The 13,917-nt window shown below is 43.1% G+C and overlaps 1 protein-coding gene across 1 annotated transcript in view; it reads left to right on the top strand.

Annotated features, from left to right (window-relative positions):
* Positions 1-13,917, top strand: part of MAP2 (microtubule associated protein 2) — a 752,988-nt gene that overhangs the window by 409,440 nt on the left and 329,631 nt on the right. Inside the window, exon 5 of the mRNA XM_029607915.1 lies at positions 1,592-1,730. The gene's annotated coding sequence lies outside the window, so the exon portion shown is untranslated. The remainder of the gene's footprint in view (positions 1-1,591; positions 1,731-13,917) is intronic.

The raw sequence follows: 13,917 nt of genomic DNA, 5'->3' as shown, positions 1-13,917 counted from the left end.
GCTTATTTGTTTTACCTAGACTATGTTGTACAGCCCTTGTTGGTTGTTTTTTTCTTCTCCCCTGCCGTTGAAGCAGGGAGCTATGCTGGATATGCGTGAAGTATCAGTTTTTTTCTCCCCTGCTGTTGAAGCAGAGAGCCGTGCTTGATATGCATTGAAAGTGAAGTATCAGGCACATTTGGTTTGGGGTAGTAACGGCCGTAACAAGCCAGCTACTCCTCGCTTTCTAATTGCGAATCCTTTTTTTCTTCACCCCTGTCGTTGAAGCTATGCAGGATATGCGTGAAGCATCAGTTTTTTTTTTTTGTTTTTTTTTTCCCCTGCTGTTGAAGCAGAGAGCTATGCTGGAAATGCGTGATGTATCAGTCTTTCTCCCATGCTGTTGAAGCAGAGAGCCGTGCTGGATATGCATTGAAAGTGAAGTATCAGGCACATTTGGTTTGGGGTAGTAACCGCCATAACATATGATAAGGGTCAGCTGGGTAACACTATGAAGTATTGTGTGATTTTGCCAACCAATCAGAATCAAGTTTTCCAAGCCACATGAATTACATAATACTGCTGTGGCTGTTTAAGCAGTTGGACATAAAGATGTGTATGTTGCTTTGAGAGTGTACACACAGGAAGGGTAATTTTCAAAGGGACTCCTGCGAATAAAACAATCTGACCCTTGGAAAAATTCCCTGGCCAATGTGTGCATATAATTACGTGCATGCAACCTGTATGCACATTGTATTATGCATGCTGGGGAGAGGCATTCCGAGAGGGGGCATTTTGATTTTGAAAAGTATGTGAATATGTTTCCCCCAAAAACTTTCCCTGCACGAAGTAGCAGGTATCATTTTTTGCAGGTAGTTTACATGGGATAATTTTCAAAGTGAACTTTGCTTTGAAAATTGCTGTAACTCAAGCATATAACAGCCTGCAAATTTATGTGGGCTGTTATAAAGTTAGCCTCTAATGACCTGGTTGTGTGTTTCTAATTACTGATAAACTACTGACATGTCTACGTGTGACCCTTGTTTGCTGGTAATACTATAATTTAATGGGTTTTCCTTTTGGCAAACAAGAGAGCACAAACACACACACACACACACACACACACATATATATAGATATATATAGATATATATAGATAGGTAGATATAGAGGCCAGCTGGTTAGCAAAGTGAGCCAGTTCATTGGGTACACCACTGAATACACCTGGCTATATAGAAGTTAGCCAGTTAAGTTTATCCGGCTAACTTCTTTGGCATCCTAAAGTTACCTGGTTATATTATCTGGATAACACTGATGATTGATGTTATTTGTCAAACCTAGCTAGGTAAGAGCATTCTGCCCCAGAATGTCCCTGGACTATTCCTGACTTATTCAGCTAACTTTTTAGCTGGATAAAAAGTTAGCCAGCTAAGTCCAGGGCAGTCAGATATTTGGGATTTTAAATTCCATGGTTTGTCCACTTTTAGTACTGACCACATAGATATTAAACACTAGTTGCTTCAGATATAGGGACTGTTGTGTTTGAGATTGCCTGTCTGTCCAAAAGTCATATGAGTGCTTATCACCATGTTTGATGTTCTTTCTTCTGCAGTAAACAATTTTGGAGAATAGGAGGCATTGCTGGAAGCCGAAGGTTGTTGTTTGTCCATTGTTCTGGCACGGTGAGAGCAGCCACTGTTGTTCCCATCGGAGAGACACCTACACTACATTTACCCTCTGCAAAACAAGAGGTAAGAGCTCTTTCAGTACGTTCTCAGTCCCATGACTTACAGTTGCTCATATATAAATGATGTGGTCCCCAGTGAAACCTGTATTTTAAAATCCCATTAGCAACACTGTTTGGATTGTAGGAGCTAGCAGGGTCAAACTGGGGAAGAGCTTGCCAGAAGGAAGAGAACTAATCTTATAGTGAACAAGGATTTTGGAGTTCTCACAGGCCTATTTCAGAGTGGCTCCCTGGCACATATGCTCATGATCTGGATCAAAAGAGACATTTTAAAGGTAAATTATGACAAGATTTGAAGGAGAACTGTATGTCATCGCTGACATCACTGTTAAATGAAATGGCTCCTTGTGTGATAGCTGAACTGTGTATTATGTGAAAGAAAACGTTTGTTTACACAGTTTTATTCCTGTTGCCTCCCAGAACCCACATGGTTATTATGGAGTGGATTTTCAAATTTATCTGGCTAGCTTCAGAAGTTAGCTGGATAAATCTAACCAAGTACAAATTCCCTGCCTCTGACTGGATAAATCTGTGCATCTTAAATTGTAATGTACATACAATTAGCTAGTCAGAAAAGTGTCAAAGGGAGCATTTTGGATTTAGCCGGATTTCAGCACAAACCAGCTATATTTGACCACACAAGTGTGAACACATAAATGTCTGTTCTAAATCTAGCCAGACAAGTGCTACAGGCACTCACTTCTTGACAAACCCAGAGGCTCCTTCCTCGAATCCTGGATCCACCAGAGCGCCAGAATAATCAGAGTCTTTGCTTCTACCACAACTCAACTCAGGCTATTGAAAATGGTCCCCTTAATACTCCTTTTATAGAGCCGGTTTTGAAAACTGCTTTTAAAGGGGGGACTATTGTATATATTTTATATAAAATATGTTATCGTTAATGAATCCTATAGTCACTTAACATAAGAGACTGTGATTTTGGAAACTATGCCTATTTTAAAAATAAATTATTTTAATATGGTGATTGGAAATGATTCTTCGGAACTGAAAAAATGGGAACTGGGCTTCCTATGTCACTGCTGGCACACTGGTCCATATATGAACTGCAGTGCCATCACTGCAGGAATTTCATGCTTGCAGTATCACTAAAAGCCCAATTTTTACTATTACAGTACTATATAAAAAATATAAAAAGATTTAGGTCATAGAAACATAGAATATGACAGCAGAAAAGGACCATCCAGTCTGCCCAGCAAGCCCATGCCAACAACTGCCACACCATATAGGTCACCTCCATACTTAGTTTCCCAAATTGTCAAAGTCATGGCCCTTGTTAGTTGCTATCTGAGTCCAATTCCCCGTTACCACTTACCTTTGAAGCAGAGAGCAATGTTGGAGTTGCATCAAAAAGTATCAGCTTTATTGATCAAGGGTAACAACAGCTGTATCAGCAAGTTACTTGTTTTCCTAGACTGTAAAATTCAATGTCCTTGTTGACTGATGTCTGAATCCAATTCCCCTTTTCCTCTTTTCCCTCTGCTGTTAAAGCAGAGAGCAATAATGGAGTTGCATCAACAGTATGAAGGCTTATTGGTTAAGTGTAGTAACTGTCATACCAGCAAGTTACCCCCATGCATTCTTTTCTTCATTTCTATCCTCTAGCCTTTAAGGATACCATGCCCCTTTGAAATCTTTCACTGTTTTTATTTTCACCACCTCCTCCGGAAGGGCATTCCAGGCATCCACCACCATCTCTGTGAGGAAATACTTCCTGACTTTCGTTCTGAGTCGTCCTCCCTGGAGTTTCATTTCATGACCCCTAGTTCTATTGATTTCTTTCCATTGGAAAAGGTTTGTTGATTGTGCATTATTAAAACCTTTCAGGTATCTGAAGGTCTGTATCATATCTCCCCTGCACTTCCTCTCCTCAGGGTATACATATTTAGGTCTTCAACCTATCTTCATAAGTCATTTGATGGAGACCCAACACCATTTTTGTCACCCTTCTCTAGACTGCTTCCATCCTTTCTCTTTCTTTTTTGAGATACGGTCTCTAGAACTGAACACAATACTCCAGGTGAGGCCTCACCAAGACCTGTACATGGGGATTATCACCTCCTTGTTCTTACTGGTTATTCCTCTCTTTATGCATCCCAGAAATCTTCTGGCTTTAGCTATCACCTTGACATATTGCTTTGCCGTCCTCAGATCTCTAAACACTATTACCTCGAGGTCCCTCTCTTGCTCCATGCACAACAGCCCTCCCCCCCCCCCCCCCCCCCACCCATCACATACAGCTCTTTACCGCACCCCAGATGCATGACTCTGCACTTCTTGGCATTGAATCCCAGCTGCCATATCTTCGACCACTCTTCCAATTTCCTTAAATCACGTCTCATTCCTTAAATCACGTCTCATTCTCCATTAATGGCTATTAATCAATTATACTTAGGGAATAGCCACTGCTATTAATTGCATCAGTAGCATGGGTTCTTCTTAGTGTTTGGGTAATTGCCAGGTTCTTGTGGCCGGGTTTTGGCCTCTGTTGGAAACAGGATGCTGGGCTTGATGACCCAGCATGGCAATTGGGCTTGATGACCAATTGGGCTTGATGACCCTGCATGGCAATTTCCTATGTTCTTATGTTCCTGAGTGCCTGCCTACTCTGTTGTAGATCTTAGTATCATCCACAAATAGACAAGCTTTACCTTTTATCCCTTCCGCAATGTCACTCACAAAGATATTGAACAGCACTGGTCCCAACACCAATCCTTGTGGCACTCTGCTTAACACTGTTCTTTCTTCAGAGTAGGTTCCGTTTACCATTACATGCTGTCTTCTATCCGTCAATCAGTTTGTAATCCATGCCACCACCTTGGCACTCACTCCCAAGCTTTTCATTTTATTCACAAAGTTCAATTTTCAAAATGATTTGTACAGCTAAGTTTAGGACTTAGCCACACAAACCTGGGAATTTAATATCCCTCCCCCCTATTAAGTGGCTAAATTGTAGTTGGGTAAGTTATTTAAACTTAGTCGGATAAAAACGAGGCAGTGCGGGGGCACTCTGGAGGTAAAGCTTAAACTTAGCTGGGTAACATTCAACACAACATGGCTAAGTTTAGCTGGGTGAGTCTGGTTGTGGGGAAGAGTAGTTTTAAGTTGTCTGGATATAACTGTTTATATTAAATATATAGCTGATTAAGTAAAAACAAAACAAAACAAAACCCGTGCCAAACAGGCCCAATCACCCTCCTCCCACTCTCTAAAGGAATTAAAACATGTGGGGAAATAGCATCCTGTCCAAAAGAATTTTAAAAACAATTGCAGTCCATAGCAGTTCAGTGCAACCCCTCAATATATTTAAATTAAAGAATGGTTCGGGGCCCTCTCCTTTTCCAAACACTATCCTGCCATATTGATATTCCTATTCCTAACCTCTTATCCCATCTGGAACCACCCAAGCCCTACAGACTGGGAGTCGATAATGTCTTTGCAGTGCTTCCAGTGGCATCCGTTACCATAACAGCAGTGCTGGTAGCGCACGATACTAATTTTGCTGTCAGGTGAAGATTCCAGCAATGTTAGTAGAGTATTCTACCAGAGTTGCTGTTAGAGCAATGGAGAATACCACCAGGAGCATGGAAAAAACACTATGGGCTTCAAAGGCATCCTGGGGGTTTGGGGGTTTCTGGATGGGGTGGGAGGGTGGGGATATGAGTGCATGCTAGTGTAGTGGGAGCCATTCCTTTAATTTAAAAACCTGGGGGAGGGGTATATTGGGTCATTATGGCCTGCAAAGTATTTAATTCTTTTGGGGAGACGGGAGTTGGGGTTACGGGATCTGGCACCATGCCTTATCATTAGCAGGCCCCACAATTTGGAACACATTGCCTCTAGAGATCAGACTACAAAGAGATCTCAAAATATTTAAGAAAATTTTAAAAACATGGCTTTTTAAACAAGCATTTTACAAAGAGACAGGAGAATAGGAAATTTTCAGGAATAGGCAGAAGAGCACTGACACACAGTACTTAGGAATGCACAGTAGAGTAGTCTATGAAGTCTACATCACTATAAGCATAATTGTAACACTGTGTATAATGAATTTTACCCGTGAAAAGTACCTTTGGTACACTCGGTCATGACCTACTTCAGCAAACAATTGATTGTCTTTAATGATATATTGTAACTGAACCTTTGGCGGCACCTGTTAGAATGTACTATTGTACGCTTTTACCTACATTAATTTATGTGCCAACATGTAAACCGTTGCGATGGTATATAACTTAGTGACGGTATAGAAAAGATTTTAAATAAAATAAATAAATAAATACTTCTTTGACCGGCGGGGAGGGTTGGTGGGGTTTTCAGCCTATTGGCCAAGGGGGTCTTGTGTGGCTTAACTGGCTATATATTTAATAGAGCCAATTAAATTCTGAGTTATCTGGGTAAGCTTACGCCATATATATTCAGCACACACATCCACAGTTACCCAGGTAAAGTTTTCTAGCTGAGTATATTCAGCAGGAGGTTTTTCTGCTGAATATCCATGACAAGTTATCCAGCTAACTGTAGCCGATAACTTCTCCGTTCTCTAGATTTCTTAATACGGACCTTATTGTTTTCTTTAATCAATGTGGTTTCTAAAATCACAGCTTCCTATTGTACTTACAGTGTTCATTTTTAGTAATATACTCAATAAAATCAGCACTATTTCTCCTGTAAGGTAAAAATGATTTTCTCTTCTTTGTCCAAAGTTATTTCAAGATCAAAATCTTGAAGTGTCAAAAGTGGAATATAAATCAAATGCATAAATCATAAATAATTATATATTCGTTTCTCTATCAGTTCTTCGTGAATAAATGTTCCAGCTTTCCCAGCTGTAGGAGTTGTTCTTTGGTATTCAGATGATGGAAGGGTTTTAAGATCCGATGAAATCCAGGATCCCTGGAGATCATAGTTTGTGCTGCACAGCCCTATAAACTATTTCTTGCATACAACACCTGAGTGTTAAACTATCAAATTGGACATATTTAAGCCTCCAGTAGATTTTATGCTCATTGAATTACTGTAATGCCTCTTTGATTGCTTACCTTGATGGGCATTCTTGGGTCTGGGACTGACTTTGGAGCCACTTTAGGGCAGACTCCATCAGTCTTCACGCTTTTGGCGCCTGGTACCTCCACCTGGGGAAGAAGGTGTTAGTGGGTGGGATTTCCCTCCCTTCACCCCAGGAAAACAAATGGGACTGTGAACAGGACTGGCAGTACGTACATAATTATACAGGTTTATTAGACTATACAAGCATACACATTTCTACATGACTATGTACATTGCTAATAGGATGTCAAACAGCCCACTAATCTGCTTGTGGTGTGTAGGCCATGCAACTATAATACATTTCTGTAAGATAGAAAGAACATTTAATATTTGGCAATTTGGGGTTGTTGGCCCCCACAGTATATCACCATATAGAATAGGAGGGACCTCTTGTGTTCTCACTTAATCGAGTATTATTACTATCCTTCTCCTTTTTTCCCAAGTCTCACTGATGTGAAAAGATGCAACTGGACTGGTGGGCACTGCTGGTTGGGGGAAAGGTCTGTTGTGTCTAAACCACTGCTATCTCCTCTATGCCCCTTCTGCTCCGCTGACAGGTCCATGCCTTCTTTAGGGGATCCGACTCCGCCACTTGTTCAACTGCTGGAGTCCACACCCTCCTGGGGAAACCTGACTCTGCCTCTTGGTCTGCTGCTGGGATCCACCTCCTCCTGGGGGACCCACCTCCGCCTCTGGATCCACCACTGTCCTTAGGCTTTTCTTCCTTGGTAGGAGGATTTTCCCTTGCTTGGGTTTACAGCTCCACTCTGCTCATGGCTTGCTTATTGCTCAATGATTCCAACTCTGCTGAGCTCATGGCCAGTCATTCACAGTTACCCAGCTTGGAGGAATCACCCCCTCTCAGCCAAAAGACCAAGACCCAGGCAGGACTATGGAAAGAGAATATTTACAAGCTTTTCCATTCTGCCTGAGAACTAGATATCCAAGGGTTCTGACTCCCCTTGTTAATCAGGATGAGAATCTGTTTGCTTCCTAGAACTGTTTTTCAGTACATTTCTCTCACAAATCCCTCTCTCAGTCTGAATTCTGCAATGTAAGACTTTTTCAGTCAAAGCTCTGTAACTTGGGATTTTGCTATCCTTTGTTTTTAAAGTGATGTTTCATTGCAAGTTATCAGCAGTAGTCAAGGGGGCTGTGATATGAAAATCCCCTACCTGAGTCTTTGATTCATCTATTCAATCGTCATTTAATCACCTTCACAATAAGGGATCTTGCGACTTTTCAATCTTACTCTAGCTTTCCCATACTAGCTGTATTGCCCTTTTTTTTTAATGCTGCAGTACACTTAAATGGTAGCATATTCTTTATCTCCCCACTCACTTGGAGGGGTGTTTCATTAAAAAGTGGGAAGAAAGGACTTTACAAAAAGAGACTGATACTATTTAACAGGAATGAAATAACTTCTTACTTAGACCTTCTAAGAAGAAAAATAATAATTAGCATAATTCCTCTTATTAAGAGAAATGGTTTGTTTGATGCATTTACCCAATGGCCTTTTTACTCTTACTTTGCTATGATTGCAATCAGTAGCTTTATTTCAACAGTAAGAACTATATGGCAGATTTGGGAGTATTAATGCTTATGAACGTATGCAAGCATAATTGTTTAGGAAGCTTCAGTCTTAGTAATTGCTCATTAGGGTTTGGGAATAGTGTTTTCTAATCCAGATGTCAGAACTATATAATAGCATTCTTCAGCACTTGAAGACAAGGGCTGGCTTTCAGGGGGTGTGAGCTATGCAGTCACACAGGGCGCTGTGCATCAAGGGTGGGGGGAGCATCCCCACCTGCACTTTTTTTTCATCCGTGGGACATCATTATATGGTGTTCGGTGGCCAATGATGGCCCAAAGTTCCTGTCCGCCGGGCACACCTGTGCAGGCACAGAGGATGCCTGCTGTCGACTGCAGGAACTGTGTCCAGGAGCTGCGCTGTCCAGGAGCGGCTGATGCTGCTCAGCCATCACTGTCAAAGGAGCAAGTGCTCACAGCTATATTGGAGGAGCCACCACCACTGACCCCTTTCTCCAAAGGAGAATGAGAGCTCTTTACCAGAGCTACCTTGGAGAAGGAAGGAGGGAAGCTTTGGATAAATAAAAATTAGACTGCTAGAGGGAAGAGTGCGAGAGGAATGCTGGCTTGTGGTGAGGGAGGGTGAGAGGGAAAGTGAGGGGGGGGTCACACTGCTGGACAGAGGGGAGAGTGAGGGAGATGCTGAGCAGAGGAAGAGAAAAGTAGGGAATGCTAGTGCTGAGTAGAGTGTGGGGGAGAGAGGAAATTCTTGGCTGAGGATTAGTGGGAGAGAGAGAAGAGGATACTGCTGGGTAGGAGAGGGAGAAGGAGGCTGGGTAGAGGGAGCGAGAAAGAGGGATACTTGGCAGAGGAAGGGGATGAATGCAGGGAAGAGAGGGTGAGAAGAGAGGGAGGGAAATGCTGCTGCATGAGGACTGAGAGATGCTTGGCAAGGGGAAGAGTGAGAGAGATGTAGGTCCTGGGCAGAGAACTGGTATAGAGATGGGAATGAAAGGTATAAGCTTGGGTGGGGGGAGAGAGGGGATGCTGCTGGGCAGGGGGGAGAAAGAGAGAAAGGGATGCTGGTGCTGGACAGAAGATGGATGGATGGGTAAGATTCTCCCTGCTTAAATGATATAGTACATGTATGTGAGTTGTATTTGAATACGGTGTATATCAAGAGTGAAAATCCTCAAGGGCTGCACATCAGTCTGGTTTTCAAGGTAACCAAAATATATCAAGTGATTTGCTTTTGTAGATATATGTAAATAAATCTCATGAATAGTCACTGTAGACATGCTGCAACTAGACTGGTGTGTGGCCCTTGAGAACTGGATCTGCCTACTCCTGGTGTACATATTATTAGAAATGATCCTTAATTCTTACTTGAACTCATGCAAATCCGTGTGTATTATGCTAGAGCACAACTGAAGCATGACATGAATAGGGATTACTGGTTTTCCTCCTAAAGGCACTATGTCTTGAGCCTCCCCCCCACCTAAATAAAACTTACTCATTTCTTGATTTAGCTCTTAGGTTCTGACTAATTTTTGCTCTCCCTTGAAAACAAGCACCAAGGGTTTTAATAATCCTAGCCCTTGCCACAGTAAGACTGGGTACCATCCCCGAGTGCGTATTGCCTCCCCCCAACCCTCCCCCCCCCCAACACTGCCAAACTGAAAAACATCTTTATGACTGAAGGCTGTAACATTAAAAAAAATTGTGAGCAGAAATTTGTATATAAATATCTAGAAGTAGAAGAAGGGGCAACAATCCATATACGTTAATGAGAGAAAAGTTAAAAAAAAAATAGGAGATGGAAAATTAACAGCACAGAATAAGATCTATGTTATCAATCAACTTGCCATCTCTGTGCACTCCTACAATTTTGGAAATGCAGTGTGGCCCAATAAAGATCTCTGCACCTGCTGGGTGGGAAGGATCCTTCACTTGGCACCCAGGGACAGAGAGAAAAAAACCGTAGAGACGGACTCTTTCTGCTCATCTCTTCACGCTTTCATCCCACCGGATTGCTTTTATCTGATGAACAATAGCTCTCATACCCAGTTCCTTTTTGCACTTATGCCCCTGTTTCCTTCCTTTACTTCACAGCATAAATAATTATATACAGTCTCAGCTTCCAATAAATACACAGCAGAATAATTTGTGGTTTCCAACTGATAGTTTGGTTAGATGGCTGAATAATATTGACACGTCTCTCATTCGATTGATTAGCCTCAATAAATAATAAGACAGCAGATAGAATAAACTTGTGACTCCACTTCTTGGCAGTCTCTACCTCTAGTAGAAGCTTTACATTTACACAGAATTCCTCCTTGCATCCAATTCCTTTACTTCCTTCAGTTCCCCAATTTATTTCACTTGTCTCTTCCCATGGGAGGCGGTTAGAATATACGCACAGCCCCAATGTTGAATCAGAACTCAGTCCCAGATGTAATGCCCTGCCAGAAATCCTCTTCACTCCTTATGCAGCATCTGAGGGGCACTTCACTCTTCTTATTGATTCTTTTGCTCCTTTGTCAGGGCCTGGTGGACACTTCTCACCCCCTTATACTTTATCACGCTTTTCTCCATTCCTTAGGCAGCACCCAATGGGCACTTCTCATGCCCATAAACGACTTTCCCTAATAGCAACAAAGGTGTTGTTACCTTTACTTTGCATCTCTTTTATTTCCTCTAGCAGTGCATTTCACCGCGATCCCCCTTATTTAGACGATCTTGGTGACTCCTCTCTGGAGGAAAGCCTCTCTCTCTTCAATAGGTTTAGGATGCTGACTCCAGGCACTTGGGTTATCAGCTCCAAGTAGACAAAAGATGACTTGAAACCCCAAAAGGGTGGAAATTAAGGAAGAACTTCCATTGCCTCAAAGCAATTAATAGAGACACATTCGTCCTCGCAGCAGGTCACTGTCACTGTGTATGCTGGTTAGGAGACATATCCCAAGCAGGTCCTTCCTTATCCCACGTCCGGCCTTGAATACAGGGACGCCCCGATCCATTGCAACAAGGGGGATGGGCTCTCACAGGGAGTTCTCAGAATTTGGGTTAAAAGAGCCCAAAACAAGACTAAAGTCAGGTAGATGAGTCGGCAGAAGGCTGACCCCTAAATGGGAACTTCCTTACGCCTTTCCCATAACTTAGGAGAAGAAGGATTAGAAGACCCAGAGCAGACAGCTTCTGTTTTTTTGAATGCCAAGGTAAAACTCCAGAGAGGATGGCAGGTGCTTGGGGATGATGAACAGCCTGTTTCCACATGGGGGAGCAAAACTCAAACCTCTCTCACAGAGCCTCCCCAGTAATTTGGTGCACTCCTTTTGGTTAGGGAGAGCAAGGGTTCCCTACATCTCAAACGGTTGGATGTAAGAACACGAAAACTCCCTGCACACCAGGTAATCTAGAAGAATCATTGTAGGTGAAGATTGTACAACTGGAGTTGGTATGGGCTTTATAGAAATAGATTACATATATAGAGCTGCTGTTATAGACCTTCAAGCAACCTAACAGCATCAACAGATCCAAATACTCAAAAGGTGCTGAAGTACAAAAGTGAATGGCTGAAATCAGTCTTCATCCAGCTTGGACAACTGTTTCTATGAGTAGAAGGAATGAGTGAGAATCTATCTGCACACACAGGGAAAACAACAGAATCTGAAAACAAGAGAAAAACCTCTTTATAGAATCAGAGCAGCAAACATGGAGAAACAGTTAGCAAAAGCATGAATATGGTGGGAAATATAGAGTTTTTCAGAAATCTCACATGGATCAAAACCTGACCCAAGAGTGGTTAAAGAGAGGTGACTTTAATCTTAAAGATAAGAGATTGCTAATTGTAGCATAGGACAGTGGCCTTTGAATAGGATGGTTCAGAGCCAGCATATAAAAATCATTACACCAGTGCAGCAACAAAAATCACTCTTCATATTCAGCTGCTTGTTCAAAATAAAATCTTTACTCAACCCAACTGGTGGCAAAACACCTTCAAAAATCAGCATACTTAGGATAGTGCACTAATTCTGTAATAAGAATCCACAACACAAAAAATAATCACAGTCTCTTTTCACTCTCTTTCAAACAGATCAACTCTTCATGGAAAGTACCCTTTCTCCTCTGTGGGCCCTCCAGGACCTGTTTGTTAGCTCTAACTCTTCCCTGTGCAATCTTTCTCTTTTAACTGAGAGTCTTAGGCTGCTGGCAGTTGGCTCAGTCCTTGACTGTGGTGACCTTCCCAGGCACCACCACCCAGCACACTCGTCCACACCACTCTTCAAGATCATCTTCTCTCTCTCGCTCTTACTTTAAGAACACCCAGAGACTTCCACCCTGGAATTCTTGTCCTCCGTGGGGGACGGGCCCTGTGAAGCCCCTAGTGGGAGATGGCTCTAAAACTACCAGGATTCCAGGGATTGGAATTCTCTTTCCTGCCAACTCTCAGCAATCCACTCGAAATGATTCCTGCTTCCAGTTGGGAAGAGGGGGTTTTATACCACTACGTCACCCCTCTCTATAGGGAGCGGTGCTCCCCCTTACTGAGGTACATCTTTAAAAAGTATGCGCAACCTGCGCGAACAAAAGTACACCGGATTTTATAAGATACGCGCGTAGCCACGCGTATCTTATAAAATCTGGGGTCGGCGCAGGCAAGGCTGCGCAAAATCGGCAGCCTGCGCGTGCCAAACCACGCAGCCTGCCTCCGTGCCCTCCGAGGCCACTCCAAAATTGGAGCGGCCTCGGAGGGAACTTTCCTTCCATGTCCCCCCACCTTCCCCTCCCTTCCCCTACCTAACCCACCCCCCGGCCCTACCTAAATCCTCCCCCACCTTTGTTGGGCAAGTTACGCCTGCTTGAAGCAGGCGTAACTTGCGCGTGCCGCCTCGCATCCCCCGGCACAGGCCGCAGTGCCAGGGGACTCGAGACTGCCTTCCTGGCCCGCCCCCGAACCGTCACCATGCCCCCGGACCCTCCCCCGGACACACCCCCGGACACACCCCCTCCCGCCCCTTTTACGAAGCCCCAGGACTTACGCGCGTCCTGGGGCATTGCGCACGCTGGCGGCCTATGCAAAATAGGCCGCCAGCGTGCGAGTGCCCTGCGTGCGTAAATCCAGGAGGATTTACGCGCGCAGGGCTTTTAAAATCTATCCCACTATATTGACACTACACTGACATCACAAGGAGCAGAGTCTGTTGAGACCCTAGATACAACTGAGGGCACTCAGACCAGCTGAAGCCATATTTTGCATGCGTGTAAAGGGAGGAGACAGTTTCCTTAGGGCTAAAAGGGGTGCCCCACTACAAGTATTTTAGAGAAGTTTGATCATATCCAACCTATCCTGGCTTTTATGAGTGAAGTCCATTCCTGTCATGGTATATGCAGAAACTAACCCATTTGTAGACACTACCCCACCAAGATTATGTAAACAGATGATCTTCATTTTTGGTAGTATGTTTTCTTCACCATGTTATCTTCTTTTTTTTTAATTTACAATTTTTTTAAAAAGTTTTCTACATGAGGGGGCTCCTGGACCCTCTTGTTAAATTATTTTTCAAAAGCATTGCAGGATGACAAAGAATTGGCAG

Source organism: Rhinatrema bivittatum, chromosome 6 (genome assembly GCF_901001135.1).
Source record: "Rhinatrema bivittatum chromosome 6, aRhiBiv1.1, whole genome shotgun sequence".
NCBI lineage: Eukaryota > Metazoa > Chordata > Amphibia > Gymnophiona > Rhinatrematidae > Rhinatrema > Rhinatrema bivittatum.
The sequence above is the reverse complement of the archived record's forward strand: the minus strand, read 5'-3'. Positions and strand labels throughout refer to the sequence as shown.